The sequence below is a fragment of the Cololabis saira genome, chromosome 20 (assembly GCF_033807715.1).
Source record: "Cololabis saira isolate AMF1-May2022 chromosome 20, fColSai1.1, whole genome shotgun sequence".
In the NCBI taxonomy this organism is placed as follows: domain Eukaryota; kingdom Metazoa; phylum Chordata; class Actinopteri; order Beloniformes; family Belonidae; genus Cololabis; species Cololabis saira.
The window spans coordinates 21715380-21742775 of NC_084606.1; positions in this window are offsets into that span (position 1 = coordinate 21715380).

The window sequence follows — 27396 nt, forward strand, 5'->3', positions numbered from 1 at the left end:
TTCTCCTCACATATACATCTCTTAATGACAAAGCTTCATCATATCTTATAAAGCTCATAGTTCCATATTTTCCAAGCAGAGCACTTCACTCTCAAGCAGCAGGTTTACTTGTGGTTCCTAGAGTTTCTAAAAGTAGAATGGGAGGTAGCGTCTTTGGTGATGAGGCCTCTCTCCTCTGGGACCAGCTGCCAGTTTGTGTTTGGGAAGCAGACACACTCTATACCTTAAAGATTAAGCTGAAAAACCTTTTTTGAGAAAGCGTATAGTGGTGGCGCAGGTGCCTTAAATATCCCCTAGTTATGCTGCTACAGGCCTAGACTGCTGGGGGACCTCCTGTGATGCACCTCTCCTCTCTTTGTTCTCTTCTATTCCAACTGTATTAATGACACTGTTGTTATTGATCTGTGTTCCTTATTCCCAGTAGGTGTTCCTGCTCTGTTGTTGTTGCTGTTCTCTCCTCTTTCCCGTTCTCTCAACCCCCAATCAGTCGAGGCAGATGGTCACCCTTCCTGAGTCCGGTTCTGCCAGAGGTTTTATCAGGTTAAAGGCTAGTTTTTACTTTCCACAGTCACCTGGCGCTTGCTCAGAATGGGGGATTGTATTGAAGACAAGTTTTGGTGCAATCTGTTGTTTTCCTAAGCAAAGCAATGATTACAAGTGTTATTATTTTGGCTTTGTATTCATTTGACAAATTTAGAATGAGTTGAACTGTGTTGTTGAAGTGCCAGAGATGACGTTGTGATTTGGCGCAATATAAATAACGCTGAATTAAAGTGAACTTGCATCGGATGTTATTTGTTAGAGGTCTGGTTAGTGAAGTCGGAACAGGCACTAACAATAATCACAGCTAGAAGTCATATGATCAGAGGACCCAGTTACAGCAAGAGGTTGAAGTTGATAGGCTAGAACGGGGATTGGCAACCCTGGTCCTAAAGAGCCACAGTCCTGCATGTTTTACATGTCTCCTGACATTAACACCCCTGACTCTAATTAAAGATCGCAATCACATCTTTTTCCAGGTCTGCACAAGTCCGTTATTGACACAGCTACTTGTATCACGGTGTGATGAAGCAGGGAAACATCTGAAACATGCAGGATTGTGGCTCTCTATGCCCAGGGTTGCTGACCCCTGGACTAGAAACAGTCCAGCTGGCATTAGCCATGTCCAGCAGCCTTAACACTGAAGTGATGAGAGCTACTTTAATAAGCTTGGCCCCTGAACCCTACCAGGCCGACCCAAAATAGGTTGCATTGGTTTCTCAGAACAGATAAAAACAAAGGCTCGGGTCAAAATGACCCAAGTTCCTCTGAAGGAACAGAGACTTGCAAAGGTTTAAATAAACTGTAGTAGTCAACATTTGAACTGGATAAAAACAGTTATTCTACGTTGTCCCAAGACAAAAATGGGTATTACTAATAATTCATGTATGAATGAATGAAATGTTTTGATCAACTTCAAATGTTGACCAACCAGAGGTGGAAAAAGTACAAAAATATTGTACTTAAGTAAAAGTACAAATTTTCTGCTTAAAAATTACTTAAGTAAAAGTAAAAAGTACCCATTAAGAACATTACTTAAGTAAAAGTATAAAAGTACCTCAACTTAAATATAATAAAGTACAAAAAGTACATGGTGTAAAATGTACTTAAGTACAAAAGTACAAAGTACAAAGTACAAAATTCAAAGTACAAAATTATTTTCAAAAGGATTGCAAAGAAATGAAGAATCCAAGAATTTGCTTACAACTCTAAATAATGGTGATATTATTCTGACCCCTTTAGTGTTTGTCTCCATTACCCCATTTTAATTTCTCCCTTTGCTCATCACTGCTGCTGTACCCCATTGGCCCCGCTGACAGGTTCACCCCCAGCCTGTAGTATGCAGTGACAACATTAAGCAACCCCAGCTGATAAAGGAGGAGACTTTTTAACTTTTAAATGCTAAAACCACCTTAGAAGGGGTGGAATCAAAGAATGGTGCGCATGGACACGCGTGGGCTGCCGCTCAAGGCTGATTTATGGTTCCGCGTTACACCAACGCAGGGCCCTACCCTACGGCGAGGCTCTGCGTCGATTTAACGCGGAACCATAATTCAGGCTTCAGTCCTCCTCGGTACTCGACGCCACGGCGGTTCCTCCGGCCGTCCGGCCCGCCTCTGCGGCGCAACTCTCCCGGGAGCTGCGGCTCCTTCTCGGTATATTCACGCGCCCCCCTTCCTTCCCGTCCCCCATATGGTTCCGCGTTAAATCGACGCACACCTTACGCCGTAGCTCTGCGCCGGTGTAACGTGGAACCATAAATCAGCCCCCGCTGTGCTGTTCTTTAATTTGTAGCGAGTAACGAGGTGTCCAATTTTAAATATAGCGGATTAAAAGTACGATTTTTTACTTGAAAATGTAACGAAGTAAAAGTACAGAAAAATGAAAGTATCAATAAAAGTACAAATTCTCAAAAATCTTACTTAAGTACAATAACGAAGTACTTGTAATTCGTTACTTTACACCACTGTGACCAACCAATTTTTCTTTATCTCTTTTTAACATGTGCTATTAAATACATGTAGGTTGAGGATTTCCCTTCCATATATGGTGGGAATTAATGCTAATTAATGAACTCCAGGAGCAGGCTTTGAAGCTGTGATTCACACAGCATTCGTGAAGGAGGAGTAGGTTTTAAGAAATGACCCCATTTATGGGCAATTTACTCTTAGATTTACAAAGATTTCATGATGAGGTTTATTATATTTAAAACAAATATGACTATGCTCTGCTAGCTCTTTATTCACAGCTCAAAAGTCCTGTCAGGACGGTGCTAAAGTGTAACAAAATTGACGTTAGCTAGCCACTGGCTATGCTATCCATGAGATTACTACTCACTACTTACTCACTGCTAAATGACCTGTTGGGAATGGTCGAAATTCTCCCATGATAAGCTAATAAAAGTTATCTATTACTTATGTAAAGTCTAATTGGATGGTTTTAGTCATTGAAAATAAAAACAAAGAAAAGTCACCCAGGAGGGGCCCAGTACATTCAATTAAATTCAATAATACTTTATTATTTTTCAGGTTAAGGCTCACTCATGTGTTGACAATATGAGTGTTCTCTTTTTGAAGATGTGTTGTCGACACATTGTTGTAAGGAGGGTAAGCTGCATCATCAGAGTCCTTTTGGTTAAATGCCAACAAGAAGCTCAGTACTCTGGCAGCACTTTTCTAAGGAGATACACTTTATAGCAGCACTAATCAATCATCTTTTCATTATGTAGAACTAGGAACAAGCATTCTTCTGACTGAGAAATGAGACTGTATCCCCTGAGCTATAGCCACCTCAGAACAGGACACATCTGTTACTACTGATACATGAGGCTAAAGTGAAAAGAAGTGGAAGTGGACAAATAATTTTCCTACATAAGCCTTCTTTATCCATTATGTTGGCAAAAAAATATTTCTTGTGAATTGCTTCTGGTATCCATTACATTTACAGCAGTTCTCAACTGTACAGATAATGGTGAGCTAATTGCAACAGGGTGGGGGTGTGCATTATGTGATGACTCAGGAGCATCTAAGAGCCATTATTCCAAACAACTAAGACGGTTGCTGAATTCATAATAACACCTGGATCAACACATTTTTTACTGCAAAACCAACAACATTCACCAGCAAATCTACTCCACTGCACTCAATTTTGGATGTCTTTACATGATACCAGTCTGTTGATACTCACATGCTTCATTTCTCCAGAGGCAGTTTCCGCTGCGTCCGGTGGCCTTGCACCTAAAAAAATCAAAGTTGACTCCAAAGGAACCAGACTAAGTCTTTGTATAGAAGAAAAAAAGAATTAGGATTGTGTCAGAGTTCTGGTTCAGCTGAAAGACTGATGTTCAAAAAAAATGTCACTTGAGTGTCATTACCACCCACCAGACCCACCATGTTTCACTGATACTGGTCTTTTTTTCTTGGCTCTAAGTAAAACTACTTTATTTCAAGGATTATGTGACGATTAAGCTTCTCGTTCAGTAAAACAATCCCGTTTTGACTACGTACCTATCTTGATGAAGGGGTTGCCACAGCAGTGCTTCATAACCTACAGTACACAGTTTGGTAGTTTGGTATATATTTTGCACACACTTCCTGGAAGCACAAGGAAAGCTTCACACAGCCGGGAATTGAACCAGAGACCCTCACACGAGGAGGCAACTGCATCAACCTTATTAAACTTTATTTTAAACCTTATTATTTACGTTATATATAACAGCCAATATAACTTTGTAGTGATAAGGATAATCATGATTCAGTTGGCAGTTATGGGAGAATGATTACTTCCTACATCTACACAACTACGGGTTAAAAGACTGAAAATTCCCCTGCATACATAACTTTTGTTTTTCTTCCCTAGACACCGAGGAGTTAACTTCTAAGGAAATTACCTGTTTGTATAGTTTATACATTTATAGATGGATGACATTTAAAAACAAACAAAAGCAATTTTCACATTTCTATATGCCACAAAATACAACCACTGAGGTCGCAAGGAGCCGCCTTTATAAAATGGAGCAAACAGTCTTTTAAATGAAAAAGACCGTACTTATAGTCAATTTGGTTCCAAAAGAGCAAAGATAATCTCAATTAAGCTAATTTGAGATATTTTGCTGATGTGATCTTTTAAAACAAGAAAAAATGTCAAGGCCAAAATGTTGAGCTCTCTGACAAATGAACAGTAGCGTTGCGTCTCTGATTTACATGGATGACAGTCTCTTACGGTAGATCTAAATCTACAATAGTCAACATTTAAAGTTAATCAAAAATACACATGCTATGCCATAATTTTGAACAATATCCATTCTTGTCTTAGGACAGCTTTGATGAAATGCCTGGATCCACTTAAAATGTTAACAAGTATAGTTGGTTTAGGTCTCTTGAGGGATCCCAGCCTATTCTGGTTCAGGTCATTCATATTTCATGGTTTGCAAGCAGCGACATTAACCTTGAGCTCCCTTCTTCTTCTTTTGGCTTAACACTTTAGGGGTCACCACAGCAAATCATTCGTTTGAGCTCCTTCCAGAGATTCTCAACAGGATTGAGATCTGGGGTCTCATGTACATAAGAGTGCGGCGCACAAAAAACGTGCGTTCGCCACTTTCTACGCTCTCGGCCGGATATACAAAGCATGACTTGAACGTAGAAAGCTGCGGTCCGTCACTCACACATTAAGGCTGGTGTACGCACTTTTCTGAGGTTTTGTCCGTTGGCGACACTCACTGGTGATGCAGTGAAGTGCAGAATATGAGGAAACGTGACGTCAACAATAAGTTCACGACCATGTCAAGGACACGACAGATAAGTTACACAAGAGTGGAGCTGCAACAATCTCACACCACATGATGCTGGTTTAGGTACCAAGAGGATCTTCAGGATCTCTGCCCTGAACTGGAAGAGCTGCTCCGGTTCAGACACACATGATGCTTTCAGCTGGAGCTGCTGACAGGTCGGACATCTCTGTCACCATGACGACCGTATGGGACGAATACTTGAGATAAGAGCCAGATCCTAAAACATCCTGTTACAACCAAAAACGTAATAATGGACAATAACGTAATAATTTTGGCCATTTCAAATGTAATAAGGCCAATAGTGTAATAATGTGCCAATAATGTAATAAAACTTTTGAGCCAATAACGTAATAACTTTTTGCTGATAATGTAATAAGGCATTACATTATTGGCTGGTTATTACGTTATTGGCCTGGTAATAAAAAATTATTACAAAATTATTACATTATCGGCAAAAAGTTATTACATTATTGACTCAAAAGTTTTATTACATTATTGGCACATTATTACACTATTGGCTTTATTACATTTGAAATGGCCAAAATTATTACATTATTGGCAGTTATTACGTTATTGGCCGTTATTACGTTTTTGGTTGTAACACATCCCATAACTGTGTCTGAACAGAAAACCATTAAAATACATTTTGCAGCGAAAAACCGGTTCTGTAAATTTGTCTTTTAAGATAAAACTAAGATGTCACGGAAAGGTTGGTTGGTACGAACTGATGTGATTCAGCAATGATGAATAAAGTTTTTATTGAATGTTTAGGCAACTTTCAGAGTCTGATATCGAGTCGGCTGCAGCTGCTGCAGGACTCCAGAAAGTGTTTCTCCGGTGATGGACCGGGATCTAGACCGGTTTCTCCTCCTGCGGATGCAACACTCCGAGTTAAAGCAACTTTGCTCTTTATTTCTCACGTTTGCACCTCGATATTCCCGTTGGCACAAGTTTATTTCTGCAGCAGAGGAATCAGATCGTGATGCTTCATGTTTTAAATATAAATGTATATTGTTCACATTGTTATACTTATGAGAGAGGTGATCGCGGACATCCACAATGTGTAAAACTCAATAAACGTGTACATTGGTCTTAATCCGTTAGTATATAATACGCGTGACAATAAAGCGGAACGAGGAACCGCTTTTCATCCACCAATTTCTGGTGTCGGTTCTTAAAATACAAACAAGAAAATCAGAGTGTAATGATGCACTGACGCTGCTCATAAACATTCACAAACCCGCATGATCATAATAAAACCACAATTCTTCACGGAACGCAACGCAAAGCAAAGAACAGCATTACCAATAATGCAATGCAGCTGAAATCGGAAGAAATGCCCCCAAATAAATTATTTATTCCATTCCTCACAGCCGATGTTCTTTTAAATTTGTTTTACCTGTTTTTGCACATTTCTTGTTAGAATGAGCGATTTTTAATGGATAATTATCTTCATTACCATATTCAAACATATGTATTTGAGGGAGGAGACGGGGCGGAGTGTTGTGCTCCCCCATGTGCGCTCAAATCCACGCTGATTGGTAGGTACAGAGCAACCTGCGTGGATTTGTACATCTGAATTTTTGCGTTCGTGTAAATTCCACGCACGGTTTCACGTTAAAATCCACGCACTCTTAGTACATGAGGCCCCTGGACTCTGCAAGACCTTCGTCGGGTCGTTGTCTGTTGGAACTCCCACCAGTGACCTAAAGCTAAAGGACAGACAGCAGGTTTTATCAAATTATTCTTCAGAATATCAACATAATCCTCAGGTTTTCTTTTTTTTTTAACAAAGCATGAGCTTTTAGGTTCCCACCCCACCATGTTTCACTGTTGGAACTGAGCTTTTTTTCCCGGTGAAGAGAGTGCCACGTGCACAAACAGCTCCAGCTTGGTCTCATCAGACCAAAGGACAGACTTCGAAACGTCATCCTCTTGTTTCAGATGCTCACAGGCAGACTTCAGTCTGGCTTTGATGTGGCGCTGTGTGAGCAGTTGAATTTTTCCTGGGAGATGACCTCAAAGGCCACCGCGATGAGGGGCCTTCACAACAGTCTTCCATAAAACATTAAGTCATGAAGACGCTAGTTCAGGCGGTAAACAACAAAAAGAAAAGTAAGAAACTGAAGTATGCTTTTGTATTGGCTTTTATGTGTGCTGAACATGGAAGGAAGAAGTGGCGAAGGAGGAGAATGGGGTGCCAGTCTGGATTTCTGGTGGGGCGGGGGGTTTGAAAGGCTTTTGTTTTATTCACTTATTTTACTTCGTTTTCATATGATTCATATGTTTTTTTTTTTTTTTTTTGGGGGGGGGGTGTTGTTTTTCTAATATTTCAGTCTTGCACCTCTGTGCCGCCAGTCAGGATCATGACAACATCCCCTATGTTAGTAGCTTATAATGTAGTAATCATTACTTACAATGAAAATGATTTATAATCTGTTCAAGGGTGGTAAAAAACAGATTTTTTTTTCTTCAACTATTCATCTTGACTATAGTTCCTGCCAAATACCACAGAACCAGTTTTAACCCATATTTCTGTGTCACATCTGTGACTCTAAAGAGGGAGAATGAATACAAAATCTGATAATTCTCTGGCTAGGCTGTGAAAGACTCTTACACCCTCCTATGGTGAGACAGATTTAACAAAGCGGGGTGATGAGCAGCAGAAATGGTGTAACGATCGTCGCACCATGTGCCAATTATTTCGCATGACTGTGATGGGTAAAAGACCCAAAACTTTCCCCAAACTCTCTCTTTCCTGCTTCCCGTCTTTGCTCTGGCTTCCACGCTCTGCTTCTCCCTCCTCTATTGATCAGAGTAGTATGGTGTTGCTAACGGAGCATCAACCATGTGTTAAGGCTAACAAGGTGAAAAAATAATAATGAGCACACCGTGAGAAGGGGTCTCTGGCTCGTTTCTGACCTTACCACAAAGTTGGTATTCTTTTTATTCCAAATCATTCAATATATTACTCCTGCTGGAATATACAGGCACTAACTGGAAAGAGCGGATGGTATGCTTGACCCTGCATCGGCTGAGCCTGTGCTGCATGTGACTGATATTAGAGAAGAGATCTTGAAAAGCTGTTGTTTATATTCATGTACTCAGCATCATCAATCACACAAACTTAAACACAGTTGCTGTTCTGTTTGTATTTGTTACTTTAAACTCTGTTTTTGATGAGCTTTTGGCAAAAACTGTCATACAAGCAAATATCTTCATTCTTACCCAACCAACTTTGAGCAGTTTTCTGCCTTCCATGATTATCTAATGTAAGCATATGGTCGTTGCAAGCACCTTTACAAATCCCTTTGTATGCAATTTAGTCGTCTGAATAAAGTACTAGTGTAATGAGACTCTTCTCTGGTTCCCTTGTTAGTGGCCCATAGTAATAATATTGTTCGATACCATATGTTGGATCTCAAGATACCATGTATGGTACCCTGTGTCTGGATTTCTGAATGACTCATAAACTGCAATGGCACTATATATATAGATGTATTTTTTGTTTTTTCTTTTTTTCCTGGAAAAGTGGAAACTGTTTTTTCCCGTTTTTTTTTTAAAATAGGTTCTGCAAGGCTATTTAGTCAATGTGTTTATCATTCACCTATTGACTCATATATATGGTGTCTACATTCAGTACTTTTTAACCCACTCTAGCAGTGGAAATATAAGGGTCAAAGTGGGGTTTCAGTGTTGTCCCCAAGGACACTTGTAAATGTGAAGGAGCTGAGGTCACAAGGGATCAAACTGCTGACTTCAAGGAGGTATTCAAGGCCCACTCAACCTCCTGAACCAAAAGCTGGCCTTACTTTACGAGAAAAAAATGATACGATTCAGTGTAAACCTGAATGAATTGTTTAAAAGATAAGAGGTGCTAATCTGGTGCTATTTCTATAAATCAAGTATCTTTCATACAGCTGAAATAGTGGAATGTAACTATCTCTGGAACAGCAGCTACTTGAGATGATGGCTGGACTTGAACAATCAAAACAAGCTGCTCTTTTCAGTTTACATCAGAAAAGAATATGTTAGGCTTGTAAAATGATGGCATGTCAGATACATTCAACAAGAGATTCCCTTTAAAAGAAGTTGTATTTCTTTTTCTTTTTTTAAATCTGCTATGGACCCCATTTCACTTTGTAGTTAAGGTTATCATTCAGAACTTCTCGAATGGTGATGTAGTTGCACGCAATCGCTTCTTGATTTGTTCTTCTGGTCATGTGTTCCTGGTTTTCCAAGCCTTTATTGTAAAATTATCATCAGAAGACGACAAAAACTGAAATGCTTTTAGATTAAACTAGTGGTTAAGTTTGTAAGGAAATCATTTTCAATATGTAGATGAAACACTAATCTAGGATTCAGAGTAGTTTTTTTTTCTTTAAAGTAAAAGCACTACTGTGGATGTAACTAGACACAGCAACCACTGTTTTCGGGTTTAATGTGCGAAACGTCTAATGTAATTTAACCTTTTTTTTTTCAATACTGTTCTTACATTTCTCTCCAGTTTATGTCAACTTCCTGTTTTTTTGTTGAAATATTGTCCTCCTGTGCATCACCATGATTGCTTAAAGCTGTCCTGCCTTTTGTTTCTCTTGTTAACCAGTTGTAGATGTTCTGTCCACATTCCTGGCTCCATGCCTTATAGCAACAACCTGGTTATGTACCTGGAGTGTTTGACATTGTGGATGTATTTATCTTTTTAATATTCTGCAGTAATTGTCCTGCCCCCCTGTCTGTTTAATAAACTGTCTTTTGGACTAATTTATATCCTTCATTTTCTTATCGTTTCATTCTCTTATCTCTATTTGATGTTGATAGTATTTTTTTTTTAAGTAGAAAGATTCAATAAACTGTAATAACATTTTCATTATCGCTTATGTACATTTTTAGGATCTTTCTTTTCATGGGTGTGATATAATGACTCAAAGATGATCTACAACTTGTTTTTACCCACATCTAGAGTAACAACTTAACCATTACAAGTATAAGTCTAACTAGCTAGCCATTTAGTTTGCCAAAATCATGCAATTGTCACAAGTAATTTGTTTGAATTGCTGAGGAAGAATGAGATGAAATGGAATGGGATAGATTTTGCAAATAGGTCCACTTGCAGCAGGGCAGAGATGAGTGGGATACAGTCAGAGTTCAAGAGCATGATTGTGGATTGCGAGGCCAATATCTTCAGTTGGCATAGTGCCTGTACGTGGAAATACTCCTGTAAGAGGTAGGAAAACTTGCTGAAGAAGATAGTCTGAGTTGGCGAAGGACAAAGCTGCAGGCCTAGTGCTACAGATAACAGAGGGCTACATGGATACTCTGAGAATCTGATGGGATTAAAAGTGTTATTGAAATTGTTCAGATACCATTTTTTAGAGAGAATAACTGACAGCACAGTAACCATTTTAAACCTAATGTTTTTACTTTTTCCACCAGAGACAGCTTGGATGAACAAATAAACATGTGGTTCATTATCGAATCACCCAAATATTCTCCCAAATATTACTACTTACAGTACTTTATTCCAATTCAAATATCACTTTTTGGTTGCTTCATCATTCATGTTTGAGTTAGTGGTCAAATTGAGAACTCACATTTATTATTTCCTTAATCAGACTCTAATTAACAGCTTCTGAGTCAAATGCAAGAATGTGGAGGAGATGGAAAGAAAACTTCAACATCTAACCCTAAAAAAAGAAAACTGCCAAAACACAGAACTAAGGGAACTAAATATTAATGAGTATGTGTACCAGAATTCATTTTTCTGGCATCTTTTTTTATTTCCACACTTTTTTTTATCCAGTGTCTTCCAATGCAACTACAGGCAGAAATCCAAACTACATCAAGCCAGATTCTACACGTGTGGCTAATCCCAGAACTGGAACGAGTGATGCTTTTCTTTCTCTGGAAGTACATCCATGTTCTTAAGCAACATTAGACAACTGTGTATTCCTGACTCCCAGTCTCCCAGGAATCCTTTCGTTATCATATACTGTCACAAACGCAAATTACCGAAAATGAATGTTTCTGTAATTTTTTTTGATGAAACAACTGTTTGTTTTCCACATTTGAAAATAAAGGGAAACCACATTATTTATTTTATTTCAGTGAATTAGTTTAAAAACAATGACATGGTGGTTCATTACACTATCATTGTTATAGATAAGTTAGCCATCAGCTTCAGATATATTTGTACGTCATTTGAAATGATGCGGTCTTGTTTCACCATCAATATATCTATGTTAGTTTATACGGAGCCGAGGGATCAGCAGGACTCAGGGCTGTGAGTCGACTGGGGCAGAAATCTATTTAAGGACCCAGTTACGATTCTGGGGAGATGGTTTAAGACTTTAGGTTAGATTTCAGTTGCGGTGGTTTAAATTTGGGGTTCTGACAAGTATACAATTACTTACACATATTTTGTTGTTTTATTTATTTAGTTTTTAATTTAAAGTGAGTTTTAGCCTCCATTAAGACGACACACCCACACAGCTTATCGCAGTGATGCAAAAAAAAAAAGAAAAAACACTACTTGAGCTTTAAGTAGGGCTTTAGTCAGCTAAAGTTACATTTTCTATGAATCCATTCATCAAATTTAATCTGTGTAGTGTGTCAGTATAACCAGAGTTGTACGACATTGTATGAGCTGCCAACTAAAAAAAAAAAAAAAAGCACTTACTAGTGAGCATACTTACTTAGTCTTAATCACATAAATATCAATAGAGAGCAGTTTTTCAAGAGGGACTAAAATAAAGGTTGTAAAAGCATAAAAACTGCATCATTAAAATGCCACAGGCTACAAGGGATTTAATTATTTTAATCAGAAAGTTACTGTGATTGAACAGAAAGAGATGGGATGGAGAACAACTTTGAAACGAAGGTCATATATCAGCCGATCAAAACTCACAGGCCTTTTCCAGTGATTGGTCCTGCTTGTAATGGATGTTGAAGAGAGACTGGTCTATTGGATGCTATACATCTCTCCTGGCAGCACTGTCTTGGCTGAGAATGACAAATATTTACAATTTTAATTTAAGACCGTGCCCTTCATAGCGGGGAAAATTTTGAAAAATAGTGCTACGCTGGCTTGGACACAAGGGATATGACAATCCATGATTAGAAATTGATTTTTTTTCTAACCCCAGGTTCAATTATTGAGGCTTATGTTTGATGGGACCATAATGGTGTCTATCTGCAAATATAGCCTGTCACAGCTCGTGGCTTTTTGTTTTCTTTTCCATCAAGCTTGATCGAGCTATAATTGATTTGCTAATTGCCCTTAATTATAGAGTAAATGGTGTCTTTCTCTCATGCAAGTTAGGTTATCTGTTTTGGCGGGTATCAAAAAAGAAGTCAACCCACTGGATGATGAAGTTAATGATATTATTCAGTGCTGGAATTTTCATTTGGTCCCAGTAGGATCTAAGAAACTGAATTACTTAATGAAAACTTAATTGCTTAGTGTAACATCGTCTGCAATCTTGATAACAATTACATCAACCTATCTGCAAAATTAAATATAATCAATTATCTTTTACCTTGAATGTTGTCAGAGTGATTGCTTTTCTTATAAGGGAGTTATTGTCTCCCCCACCCCCCCTCTTTTTGTTAGATTTTTCTCTTGTTTTTGTTTTTCGTTTTTTGTAGAGAAGCAATTGACAAGGCAGCACACAGCAGACATTTTCCTTTTTCCTGCCTATAATTTCTAAAACAAAAGTGCCATGCTTGTAGGGAGATGAGACAAAAAAAAAATCCTGCTGAGATTTCTGCTGCTGTTGTGTTAAGTTGAGCACAGCGCTTGCTTTGCCACTCCTGATAAATAAAACATTGAAGTGCTTCGGGATAAAAAAAGGGCCACCTCCCCGCCTGCATCAGACTGTGGACACCGTCTCTGGGTTGACATAACACGCTCACACACAAACGCACTGGTTTTGGAAAAATAATCATACTTTCACGTAAACATTGACTGGTAATCTCCCAGGAGATGTCACGTAAGGGACATCCAGTAGATGTGCTGTAGTTACCATCCACATGCATTAACATGAACGCCTGTACAGTACATTTCTGTTCACACCAAAGCAAAGCTGAGATTGAAGACTGATAATCCTGCTTCATTTGTTCCCTCACTTTAATGTTTGAATAATTCCCTCAAGCATTTATTGGTTTTCTTCCAGATAATATCATTAATAAAGATGCAAAAATAAGGGTCTGTTTTGCTTCGTAACTCGTGGACTTGAAAAACGTGACCGTTCTTAAAGCTCTGAGCTTCAGCATGCCCTCTGACTCCTAACCATGTTCCGTTCAAACACTCGTTGAGTGCTTTCTGTGCGGTCAAACACCATACATTCACAGATAAGAAGCACATGCATAATTGAAAACACACAGTAAATGGCATGAGAACAAAAAACCATCAACGTGGCTGCGTCTCGGCACTCCCTTTTTCTTGCCACAAAAATAAACAAGAAAATGAACAAAACGGGGGGCCCAGAAAAAGCCCGGTATGAAAAATAAATGAGTGGATATAAGGTAGTTGTGCCAGGCTAAATGGCTGGACAGTTTTGGGGTGGGGGGGGGTCAGTAGTGGTGAGGTTCACATAAGCTGAGTATGACTAAAGAGGGTTTTTTTTTTACTGCAGGGATTTACTAAAAACTTAAGTGCTGTAGTTTTTTTTGTGTGGCAAAAACATTTTTTTTTTTTTACCAGACTGTAAATATAGTTATTTCTCCTTTAGACTTGAACAATTTTAAACATGGGGGGCAATTTAGTTTGACTCACTTTTGGATCTCTAGATGCCTGGAGGACAAGATGTTGCCCTTTGTCTTTGATGAGTTTTTGAGTTGTCCACACATAACAACTGAGCTCCGACTCCCAACTGCTGACTCGCCCGTTCTCAAGTGTCATGCATTGAGCAAGAGACACACGTATTTCAACAAGTTCACACGCCACACATGAAATTTCTCACGAAGAGAAAGTATTAATTTCACCACACAGAAATCCCAACAGCCCATCTTACAAATGAGTGAAAGGCAGACTACACTACTGTGCCCTGAGCGCTCATATAGCTCAGAGCAACTGTCTTCAGTTACCAAGTTGTCGGCCAATCAAAAAAAAAAAAAAAAAAATATATATTGTATTGCCAGGTAAAGTCTGAGTTAATGAAATTGAAACACACAACATCACTCATAAACACACATACACACACGGACAAAATAACCACCACTGTTCAAGAGGGCTATTTTGGGCTAAATGTGTTTTCATTTCTTCTTTCTTTAGTTTGTTTAAAGCAGTTTAAAGCACTACTCTTTAAGGGGCCCATTTGCATTTGTTTTGTTTTATTAGGGAATAAGATAAGGATCAAATGCCAGTTCACAGTGTATGGAGCCAAATCAAGGCCAAAGGTTTTGCTAATTTGAAAATAAAATTTGAACCTGAAAATTCTTTTTTACAGTTTCAATTTTATACTGCGATTGGTGCCAAGTACGGTCTAAAACAGCTTCTTAAACAGAAATGTGTCACTAATATCAGTTTTTTCCACTGCCAATCACGTGAATATGGTGTACAATGTTGAATCATACTACTACTGATAACTTCTGCAACCTACGTTTCCTGAAGGCAACATGACTGAGGATCGTCCCCCGCCTTCTCTGTTCTGCTGTCACTCATGATGCCACGCCCCTCTCAGTTGATGCCACGCCCCCTACGCCAGATCGGGGCCAAAAGTCTGAACCTGAAAAAAAAAAGTTTAAACTGAAAAAGAAAGATCTGAAACTGAAAAAAAAAGATCTGAAACTGAAAAAAAAAATGTGAAACTGAAATAAAAAGTTCTGAAAATGAAAAAAAGATCTGATACTGAAAAAAAAATTGAAACTGTAAAAAAGAATTTTCTGGTTCAAATATTATTTTCAAATTAGCAAAACGTTTGGCCTTGATTTGGCTCCATAACAGTGTAGTTAAAATTGACATAACTATTTGATAAAAGTATGAATATATAAATCCTTTATGTTGATTCTGAGCATAATTTTATGGGGCGTGTATGCCTTTAAAAACTAACAGTCATTTGATTTACGCGAGAGTTCAAGAACTACTTTTTTGGTGACGCGGGAGAAAATACCCCCGAAGAAGAAGCAGGTGTAGCCAGATTAGCTGCACCTGCGGGACAGTGTTTGTGTCACCACTGTGGAGTTGATGAGTAATAGACGGTGCGCTGTGGTTGACGGACGTTTTCGGAGATTGTGAGTCGGACTTTTTGTTTTTTGGTGAGCACGAAGCAGATTCTGTCCCGGTGTTGTGCCGGATTCAGCCCCCCTGCCGTGAAATGCCCCCCCTCGTCATACTTTCCCACAACAGTCACACAAAAATCGGGTAAATGGTTATTGATGACATTAATTAATAGCCTACTTACTGTGTTGTCTTCCATAATATTTGTAAATATATATAATATAAACTCCTAAGTATGTGTTCATGTGAGTGTGTGTGTGTATATATACATATATATATATATATATATATATATATATATTGAAGTGTCAGTGTGTTGTTTTTTTTCTTGGTCTACTTATCATTGAATATAAACTCCTGGTACTCCAGTAAGTAGGCTATTAATTAATGTCATCAATAACCATTTACCCGATTTTTGTTATCTGTGACTGTGATTGTGGGAAAGTATGACGAGGGGGGGCATTTCACGGCAGGGGGGCTGAATCCGGCACAACACCGGTGTTCTGCCAATTTCTGCTCCCTGCCGAGAAATGCTACTTTGTGGTTCGGCGCATGCGCATAGATTTTCAAAGTTTGCATCATTTCTTGCACGATGTAAAAAGGATAATATGGGATGTCGAGTATTTGATCCTTCAAAATACACGACCCATGACATGAATTGCATTACACTTTGAGAACATTATAGGATAAAGAGAGAAAAAAAACAATTCTATCGCTTTATTTGACATTCATTTGGCTATTTACCTTTATTTAGCCAGGCAGGTCATTAATAACACATTCTTATTTACAATAACGGCCTGGCAAGAGACAAGGACCACTTGGGGGAAAAGGACGTGGTTTAGGGAGTAAAACACAATAAAATTGTAGCTCTACAAAGGTAGAAAACCATTAGGTAGCATTTTTTGGCAAAGGAGCAGGAATTGGCAGAACACCGGCAGCTTTCCAGAGCGGATAACGCCGCGGTGGTCCCGCCTCCACACCAGTTCCAGGGAGTCGTTTCGGGACCTGTCAAGTCTCCCGTTTCGGCCGGGAAACTACCGTATTTTACCCCTCGTTCCTGCCACCCTCCCGTATTAGTATTTCACCAATACATTTCCCGTTTTATAATATAATAATTTTTAAAAAAGCATTCCCGCGCCTCTCCTAACTGAATTGTCACTAACCTCGCGAGAACTGCCACCTGCTGTAGCCTGGTTGGAAGTTCTCGCGAGGTTAGTGGCTACGACAGGAGACCAACAAATCAGAGATGGATGGATGAAACAAAAGAGAAGGTATTTCTGCCGAAAAAGAGAAGACTTCGGGTATATATCTCTAAAAATGGGATATTAAATTTACTTTCCCAAAGAGGAGCAGGATGTTACAGTTGCGTGTTCTGAAAGATGTGTAACTGCGATGTTAGAGTCTCTCACGGGGGAAGGACCGATGTCCTTCAGCAGCACAGAGCCACATGAGTGAAATTGACAAATAAGAAAATGTAAATGTTTCACTTGAAGACAATCAATGTGTTTATAAAACTATTTAAAGTAATATACAATATTTAAAATAAATAAGTGTGCTGTAATTCCCCTTTGTGTTTTCATTGAGGCTCTATTACAGGAATAACATACTTGGGAATTTCCACAGCATTTCAGTGTCAACAAAGGTCGGCCTATCAGATACTGAGTGAGCACATAATTGTAGTTTGTATGTGGTTGACAGGTAGTTATTTTAGGTTTCTTGTAAACCTGTCTTAAAATGTAACATATTGGACGTGGGACAGCGGCAGAAAATTTCCCTTATTTTTAAATCCAAAACTTGACAGCCAGAGGTGGACAGAGTACTCGACCCCAGTACTTGAGTAAGAGTACAAATACTACTGGTCAAAATTGACTCCGTTACAAGTAAAAGTAGCTCAGTCAAAATATTACTCGAGTAAGAATAGAGAAGTACTTGCTTTTAAAGGTACTTAAGTATCCAAAAGTAAATGCTTTTAAATTTACTTAAAGTAAGAGTAAGAGTAAATTTCTTATTTTCCACATCAGTAAATTACTATATTTTTTCTAAATTAATTTAAGGATCTTTTAACTCTTGTTTCTGAGAATTAACTCTTTGAAACCAGCTGCACTGATGTGCTGCTTTTAGAACCACAATGTTATATAAAACCTGCAGAAACACCAAAAACAAATCAAATGAATGGGATCATAAGAGGACAGCAGATGATGCAGAGTTTATTAACAATCATGAATCATGAGTCCGGCTCATTCTCAGACGAGTCAGTGGATTGTCTTTCTTCTCCTGACGCAGGCGTAGCCATTGTTGCGGCTCTGTCTTGACTTGTTGCGGCTCTGTCTTGACAAACGCAGGCTACTTTGGCGGTATCGTTTTGAGGAGGCTTGACGTATTTCCGCTTTACGTACATCCCAGTGGAGAGCGTGCACTGTGATAGGTCTCCTCCTTTGACAAAAACAGCTTGTGTCCAATAGGATTTTAGGGAAGAAGAAAAAAGAGCAGACCTGAAAGTAACGAGTACTTTTCAGCCTTCCTAGAAATTTACTCGTATTCAAGTAAGAGTAATAAGTACCAAAGAAATCTAATACTGAAGTAAAGTACAAATCCTCTGGATATGTACTTAAGTACAGTACTCAAGTAAATTTACTCCGTTACTGTCCACCACTGTTGACAGGTATGGAGAGAGACATTGACGAAGGCCGTGTCTTTGCTGCTGAGGGATGGAGAGCTGCTGCGGTCGGTGCCACGAGGGAAGGATTCGCCAGCTGCGGTTTTCTCCTGCTGACGTCACCTGCACACGGAGGTACCGCTATCAAAGGTTTCCATCATGAGCTCCAACAACAGTACAAAAAGAGTGCAGTCAAAATAAACAGTTTTTTCTGGTTTTTACAAAATATTTTGGAGAAATTATTAACAAAAAAGTTGCCATTATGACAGAGAAAAGTAGAAACTTACAGAATAAACAAACTGATATTTTATTTGCTTTAATCTACTCAATTTAATACTAATCTCTCTTTGGAGCCTGAATTTTTGGCTATTTAGTTGTGTTGTGAAGCTTCATTTGCTTATGGCTTGAAATGTATTACACATTTAATCATTTACGCTTTTAACATAGTTTTAATAATCATATGTTTTTCATTATTTCGGTGGGTTTTACATCGCGTTTGGGCTGCAACCTGTCAGATCTGGCAACCTTGACCTCAGCGCTGGATTTCTTAGTCGGCATAGTCTCGAGACAAGGCAAGCACATATGGGCAAATGTAAATTTAGGGGCAAATGGCTCGAAAATTCCAGTTTCTCGTGGTGGCTGAAAGCTGTGCCCAAAGATGATAGCGAGGCTTACTGTGTGGTTTGCTGTAAAGGTTTTAAGTTCGGCACAATGGGGATCAAAGCGCTGGAGTCTCGTGTGAGTGAATTTTGTTTTCAAGTGCTTCAAGTAACATAAGTGAGCTTACGTTTCAAGTGTTTGTGCATTCACATTGTTAGACTGTTACATTGGGTTCAAAGTGTGTGACTGTCATTTTGGTCCTAAATTTTGTTTGAAAATGGCATTTAAAAAGTGTTAAACTTGACTTGGTCAAACCTGTAGACACCCTGCGCTCATATTGCGTATAGATCTCAAACAGCATAATAAGTAAAATAATTTTTACAGGAGGAACGTGATCAACACCATAATATATACAAGTTATTAAAGTGTTAACTTGTTTAATTTATAGAAAATCATTCATTGTAAACACATTTCTGTGATTTATTACACATAAATGTTTTTTTCTTTTTTTTTTTTAATTTACAATGACATTTTGCAGTCTTCCCTGGTTGCCTAGTAACTGCTCCCACAATTCATATTGGTAACTTCAGACAAAGCCATGCTAGCCATTTCATCCTGTTTGGAGTTTTTAAGACAAACTCCTGAAAATGCTGCCTACAACTTGTGAAACAGACAATCTAATTCCCTCCAAGAAGGCAATAATGTGTATCTACCAAAAAGTTGGTCTTTTTTATTGTGAAATTAATAACTGCAACTCTAACAGCTAATGATAGCTGACACTTGAAATGGAAAATAGTTATTTAGTGGGGGGAAAAAACACTAAGCAGGCGGAACCCACTCCTGAATGACTGTTTGTTCTTTTTAAATATTAAAGAATAAAAGTTAGTGTTTTGAAGTCTCAGACACAATCTAACTGTGTGGCAGAGATTGTATAATCCTTCTCACACCGGCCATTCTGCCTCGCCTGTGGATTCGTTTTTCCTCAGCAAAAAGTTTGTTGCCCCTCTGTTTAGTTTAAGAAGCCATCTGTTTAGTAACTACAGAGGACATCCATCTGATCACCAACAAGGATGACAATGATGGATTTTATGAAAATGTGATCTGACAGTATATAATTCTGAACCTATTGCAAACAATGGTATAGGTATACCTGAATAGTTATGGAAATATATTCATCATCAAGATCAGCGTTTGATACATACTGTTTTTATATACTGTTGTCCAGTGACCCAGTTCGATAGTCTTCACTAGCTTAGTTGTTGGAAGTGGATTGCTACACCTAGCCCAAGAGACAAATACTTGTTGAAATGGTCTTGTGCATTAACCTTTTGTAAAATGAGATGCAACAATTGTCTGCAGCCAATGTCCAATCAGAAGATAATATATAATGAAGTACAATAGACTTTAAAGTGTAAATCATGCATTATGTGTGATCGTTTTAATCATTTCCTTGATGACTACTGTCCATTAGGTCCATTTAGTTTATCACAATTGGGGAAAAAAGTAGACATGGCAATTTAAATAAAAAATCTTGATTTGTTCTGACACAAGAGCACTATCTTATTCGTTCTTATTCGTCCATCTTCTGTTTTCTGCCTCTATTGTACCACCTGGTCCCATTCGCTCGAACAAAGACATTACATTTTTTGCCTGTGTTATATTTAAATTACAATGCTAAAGTTAATTTTCAGTTTGTAGCATTTGGAGGTTTTGCCGATCATCAAATAAGTTTGTTCTTTAGTATCTTAAATATAATATCCAGGCTTATATATATCTTAAATATAATATCCAAGTTTTTGAACTGTACCTGGACTTGGTCTAAGGTGTCAATGTTCAAAAAAACAGTGGAATGGCCTTTTTGGCTTCTCCTGGATTGGAAGTACCTGAGTGACAAAGTTTATTTAGGTGTAGCAAACCAGTTCAAGCGATTATGCTAAGCTAGGGCAACAGAGGGATTTGTCAGACTGGGTTATTGGATACACTGAGAATAGAATGGTCTATGTCCTGTTATCACACACTGAGCTTGATGGAAAATAAGACAACTCCCAAAATGTTGGTGTATTTCTTCAAGAGTTACTATGAGTACTTGTTCCAATTTCACGAGTTTTACTGATAAAGACATAAAGCTCAAACCTGCTGCACAAGGGTAATCAATACTTCAGTAAGAAATGGATCCCATGGATGGTGAAAGGTGGTGATTTTAATTTCCTACACGCATACATTATAATACTTGGAATTCAGAAAGATTTGACTTTATTGCTCATCTGTGAGAGTGCAAAGCAAGTAAACTTTTGCTTTAGGTACTTAATGTGACCCCACTGTGTAGCGTAATATTTTATATATATATATTATATATATATGTGTGTGTGTGTGTGTGTGTGTGTGTATATATATATATATATATATATATATATATATATATAATTATATTTCAATGTTGATAAATGCACATCGACTTGCAGTCATTTGTTCTGTACAGAACAGCTTCGGCTCTGGGTTGATGTCTTGCTGCATGACTCACTTTCTCTTGTGATTCAGTTGGTGTTTTTTCCCCATAAGGATTAACAATTATAATTCAGAGCTCATTGATCCAACAATTATAGCAGCTCATCTTGGCCCGTATGCTGGAACTGAGGCCCCAACCATGATGCCATACACCACCATGTTTGCTGATGGTGCAATAAGGTTCTCAGATTGGGATTATCTTTTGTCCTTGATTGTATATATGATTCTTCCCTCAAACAAAAAAATCTATTTTGATCTGATCCATCATGTATAAAACATCAAAAAGCGTTCTGGCTTGTCCATGTCATCAATAGAAAACTGCATTTTTCAAGAGCAGTGTCATAGTTAACTGTTAAGATCACAACTCTGCAGATGCCTGGATTATAGAGATTTATTTACTTTTGACACTCGGATAAGGCAATTTTCCTTTTTTATTTTTAGCTTACATTTAGAGGGAATTTTGGACTGACATCCAGAAAGGTGCAAGAGCATGACTCCAATTGATTACAGAGGTTGCTCTGTGCTGCTCTGCAGGAAGGAGCACATTCATCATAAAAGGTGATGATACTGTAAACCATTGTGTTTCCAGGATTCTGAACTGCACCTGAGAGGCCAAAACAATCTAGATTCAAGTTTATGATGAAATTGGTAACGATGTATGGTCTAGTAGTGAACCCAGAGCAAATACTACAGGGCCATTTTAAAACTACAAGCCTTCTCCCCCTTCCCTTAATTATCTAAAAATGAGATGCCTATGAACACAATCTTCACATCATTCAGTACGGATGTGTTTAATATCCAATCTGTCTTTTCTCCATGTACACTTTCCACTGTTTTAAAAAAGAAAAACTCCCCCCTCAATTACTGTCTCCAACCGATACGCTCAAGTATTGCAGGCCTAAATGATTCCCAGAACTGGAGTAACAATGGTAAAAGCTTCCCGCATCCTAAACATTATGCAGGGTAAGTAATGCTCTCAACGCAATGCCATCATAAGTACCATAGGTGAAAATGATTAGCAGCGAAAGATTGATTGGATTTGTGTTTGCAGGTACAAACACAAATCTGCCCCAGACCCCCCCCCCCCCCCCCCCCCAAATAAAAAAAAAAAAATGAATCCAGTGAGTCAGCTGCCAGAAAATTCTCACAATGACTGGGCAGGTCCTACCACACTCAAATAGCTGTCAATATAAACTAAGTATGCCAGGGACAAAAATATGCAACAGCACAAGGTAACTAATTATAAGAGACATAAAGCAATAAGATATTAAAGTGTTGTAAATTGAAAGACTCAGATGACGGAAAAAGTTAGTCAACTCGTATAATTTACATCAGTTTTTAACGTTATTTTCACAATCTCTTAATAGGTTCATCTACAGCAGTGGTGTAGTCTACGCAGGTATACACCGCACACCCACTAGAAAATGTCAATGATTTGCGTATAGCCTACCCAGTGGTATGTGAAGGTATTGCAGGTGGTCTGTGGAAAAGCAAAATAAAATAAAAAATAATCCCTGTTTACGTTCGTTGTAGAATATCTGTTAAAATCAGTAGGATGGTAAGCAGTTGTGTTTCGTGTCTAGTTCAGTTTTAACGATACAGAACAGCTCCGAAAAGAAACTGCTTATGGGGCGACCGGAGATTTCCCTCAGTAGTACGTGAGTGCGCATGCACGTCTACTTCTGAAACAGTGGTTGCTATGGGGGTTTCTTCCGCGGGGATTTTCAATAGAGAGAATCGAATCACAAAGAGATTAAGCGAAAACGGCGTTAAACAACACTTTTTCAGTGTCTTCCAAAGCGTTCCTGTCAAGTGTTGTAGTTGCTGCGAGGTGTCCACACTGGAAGGGCCAGGACCAGACTTCAGATTTCACTCAGTTCATTTATTCGACCAGCTGTCACAGGTGAAACAGGTGAAAAACATTCAAACAAAAACACACAGATAAGTAATAATGTAGTAAGTACAGTTAATTCTAGGTAAAAAAGGTAAATATATGCAGATAAAGGTTATATTTAAACTTTATCCAGAACACAGAATGTGTTACTCATCAGAGCAACACATACATTTTCAGCAGAATAAAAAGTTCCAGAGTGCATTTAAGAGTTCAAAAGTGATTTCGCCGATAGCCTTTTAAGTTTAAAGTCCTGTTATCCTCACCGTGTTTCAGTGCCTTTGTGTAGTTACATTTTTTTCAGCTTGCTGTCCACCAGCCGAGTGATGGATCAGCTGTTTTGAGGTGAAGTTTTTGTCTGGTTTGACGCAAATTTTTAGATGTTAATTGTTACTACTACTGTTGAGCCTAAGTTATTATTATTGTTCATTCATTGACTGTTAAAAGTTTTGTGTTGCATACAATAAATTAACATACGAATAAGTATTACTTTATTAATCCCCAAATGGAAATGTTTATTCAGAGGTTTGTCATTACATGAATAAAAACAGCTTTGAATCTGAATCCCATTCACTAATGCCCAGCCCACAGTATAAATCTTGAGAGCATTCTTAAAGACTAGTTATGTTATCAACATGTTAGGAGGCAGCATCGGACACAAGGTGGCGATGGTGCTTAGGAGATGTGGGACGGATGAGTGTGGACAGTATACCCACTACAAAAAATTAGACTACACCACTGATCTACAGAGAAGTAAAATGATGACCGTCCTTCAGTGAGGTCTAGGGGTGGGTTAAAAATATCGATATTTCATACATGTGTAGGAACGATTATCGATACATAAATCCAAGTATCGATTAAAAAAAAAAAAAATATATATTTTTTTTAAATTTTTTTTTTAAATCCCGATTTTTTTCCCCCCATTTTATCACCCAGTGCTCCTTCCTTAGTTAGTCCTGGGCATTGCTCCCTCTAACAGCCCCGGGAGGCCCTGCACTGAGCTCAAGTCTCCTCCTTACTTGAGGAGTGAGCAGGCTGGTTCTTTTCACCAGTCAGGGTGGGGCTTCTCTGGCCGGACGTAGCGATGGAAGGATCACGTTATTCCGTTATTGTAACTAGAAAATCTATATCGAATCGTATCGGAAATCGTATCGTCTTGGGACCTAGTGTATCGGAATCGTATCGTATCGGGAGGTCAGTGATGATACCCAGCTCTAGTGAGGTCACTCTGTTGTCTTGATAGTTTAGTGGGAAGTTCAATAACCAATGTTTATATGAAGCATTTTATTAGCTTATCAGATCCTGTTGTTTCCAGTGCAAGCTATATTTACACTCTCCGGCCTCTTTATTAGGAACACCTTGCTAGTACCGGGTTCGACCCCCCTTTGGCTTTCAGAACTGCCTAAATCCTTCATGGCATAGATTCAACAAGGTACTGGATACATTCCTCAAAGGGCCAATCCCAATCCTCACAGACTCGCAGACTTACGTGCGCGCTCCCGCACCTTGCGTAAGGGCTGTCCCATTCCTAAAGTCGTTAAGTGCGCGAGGGCTGCCGGCAGCCATTTTGAGCCCTTACTGCTCCCTTACCGTAAGTCAGCATCCCTGCACACTTTGGGAAAGGGAATTACCCACAGTTCATTGCGTTGTGACATAAAAGGAGGTTACCAGGGAGAATGTAAACAAAACAGGGGGCGGAGGAAAAGGAACCATGTGCGACTGCGAGAAGAAAGTTCACCTGTAAATATAAATACATATCCCACTGGTGATTTAAATTCAGAAACCGTTGTCCCGTGATGATTTTTCAACGGCCCTATTATTTCCTTTACAAATAGGGAGCGACCAACAAACATATTATTTAACTATCGTTCTTTATATATATATATTTAATTTTTCTTTTCTTTGTGAGCATGTTCGAAATAAAGTTTTTCATTCACTCATTCATTCATTCAAACGGAGGGAAGAAAAACAAAAAAAGGACAAATTACGTTTTGGACTTTCTTCAACACTAAAAACAGGTAAAGAGGCTGAGGGAGCTGGATGAAAAGGAGGAGGAGAGGGAAAAGAAGAGGGATGACCAGTTATCTAAGTTAATTTACATTTTTGGGAAGATGGAGGACAAAATGTTGTTTTCTTCATCATTTTTTCATTCATAATTTGAGGTTCAATTTCATTTGTTTTCATTTTATATTAGACAAATCCTCAGTTGACCTGGTGTTGAATAAACAAGACTTGCTTTTCTTTAATCTGAGTACAGTGTTTGAATTAAGATTCCCTATGTTAACAGAAATGCATACATGTAAATACTAGCAAGATACTTTTAGATCCAACACAAACAAGTCAGGCAGTAATTTGGTTATTAATTTATTTATGACCACAAAATTTAAACAATTTCAGCAAGTTGAACAAAAACGTTGCAGTAAATAGTAATTAACTGTAATATTTAGCTCAGGTTACCATCAATTTATACGCTCTCTTACAAAAATGAAATGACATCATGCTGAAAAATGGAAAGTAATATTAGTTGGTCATAACACAGCTGGAATATTTAACTCAGGATACCATCAGTTTACACTCTCTTACAAAAATGAAATTACTCGGCGATTGAGCCTGGCATACTGGATGTGCTGGTATGGGTAGATTGAGAGAAAGACAATGTTAACAAGGAAATACATATTGTACTGTGTGCATGTTTAAATTGTGTTCTTTGTTGAATTTTATGCTCCTTTATATAGGCTACCACTTTGTTTTCAAACATCCGGATGATCATTCCCAAACTTATAATACCGGTACGTAACATTTTGATCTGACGAGTTTCCGGTTTCTGCCAAGTGATGTCCCATTCCTATTTATACCATTTGGAGCCCTCACACCCTCGCACACTTGATCACGTGACACTGACGTCACTGAAAGTCTGTGAGGGCTCAGGGCTTGAGGGTTTAGGGTGGAGTTTGGGATTGGGCTAGAGAGTTTGGTCCATATTGACATGAGAGCATCATGCAGTTGCTGCAGATTTGTCGGCTGCACTTCCATGATGCAAATCTCCCGTTCCGCCACATCCCAAAGGTGCTCTATTGGATTGTGATCTGGTGACTGCAGGGGCCATTTGAGTAGTGAACTCATTGTCATGTTCAAGAAACTAGTCTGAGATGATTCACACTTTATGAAATGGTGCGTTATCCTGCTGGAAGTAGCCATCAGAAGATGGTACACTGTGGTCATAAAGGGATGGACATGGTCAGCAACAGTACTCAGGTTGGCTGTGGCGTTTCCACGATCTTCAGTTGGTACTAATTAATAGGCCCATTTGTACTATACTTTTACTGTATATAACCGGATGAGAATCGATAAGGAACAGAATCGATAAGCGATATCTTCAATGGGATTGGAATTGGTAAATTCTTAACAATTTCCATCCCTAATAATAACAATTAGTTTACTTTTTTTGGTAAAGCATACACAGTGATTCATGGGATTAGATACACACATATGTATTTTTTGTTCTACAAAGTCAACTATGTTTGCCACAGCTGGATACTGTTCAAGTTCCTGAGATGTTTCAATTACACTGCCTTCAAGTTTCTCTTCTAAGAAAACACTCTCACTTAACACAATCAACAACTGTGCCTAATAAGACAGGCACATTCAATTTTTGACCGTCAGAATAAGTCTTCCAGGGTCAGAGGACAAATAGCGCAGCAGATTCTCTAAGCTGTCACTTAATTGAACTCAGTAGTGTCTTAATTACTGCCATTATTAACTTGATCATATAATGTTAAATTTAGAGGCAAAAATGGCAAGGCATTATGTTTGTGATATTCATTTTGATTTCAAGCAACAGTCACATAGACAGAATAATCAAGAAAAATGAGATGATTATCCATCAAGGGCATTACATGAGGCAGTAGCCAATTTATCCCTGACGAGAAGGCTCTGAATGGGCTTAATAAATCATCAAGAGAGGGGATATCATTTGGCCTCACAGCGAAAAAACTGTAGTGCAAGCATATTTCAAACCATTAAGGGCTAAAGTTAGCTCTGCACCCCCTCCCCCTCTCCTGCCAATCTATCAAGGCTGTGCAGTGTTCATTGTGTGCCAAACAGCAGGCTAGGCTGTGCCTGTGAGGTGCCCCAAAGAACAAATGTTTCATTTTCATTAGTTACCAGGTAGTGCGGGCCTGCAGGGCCGTGGC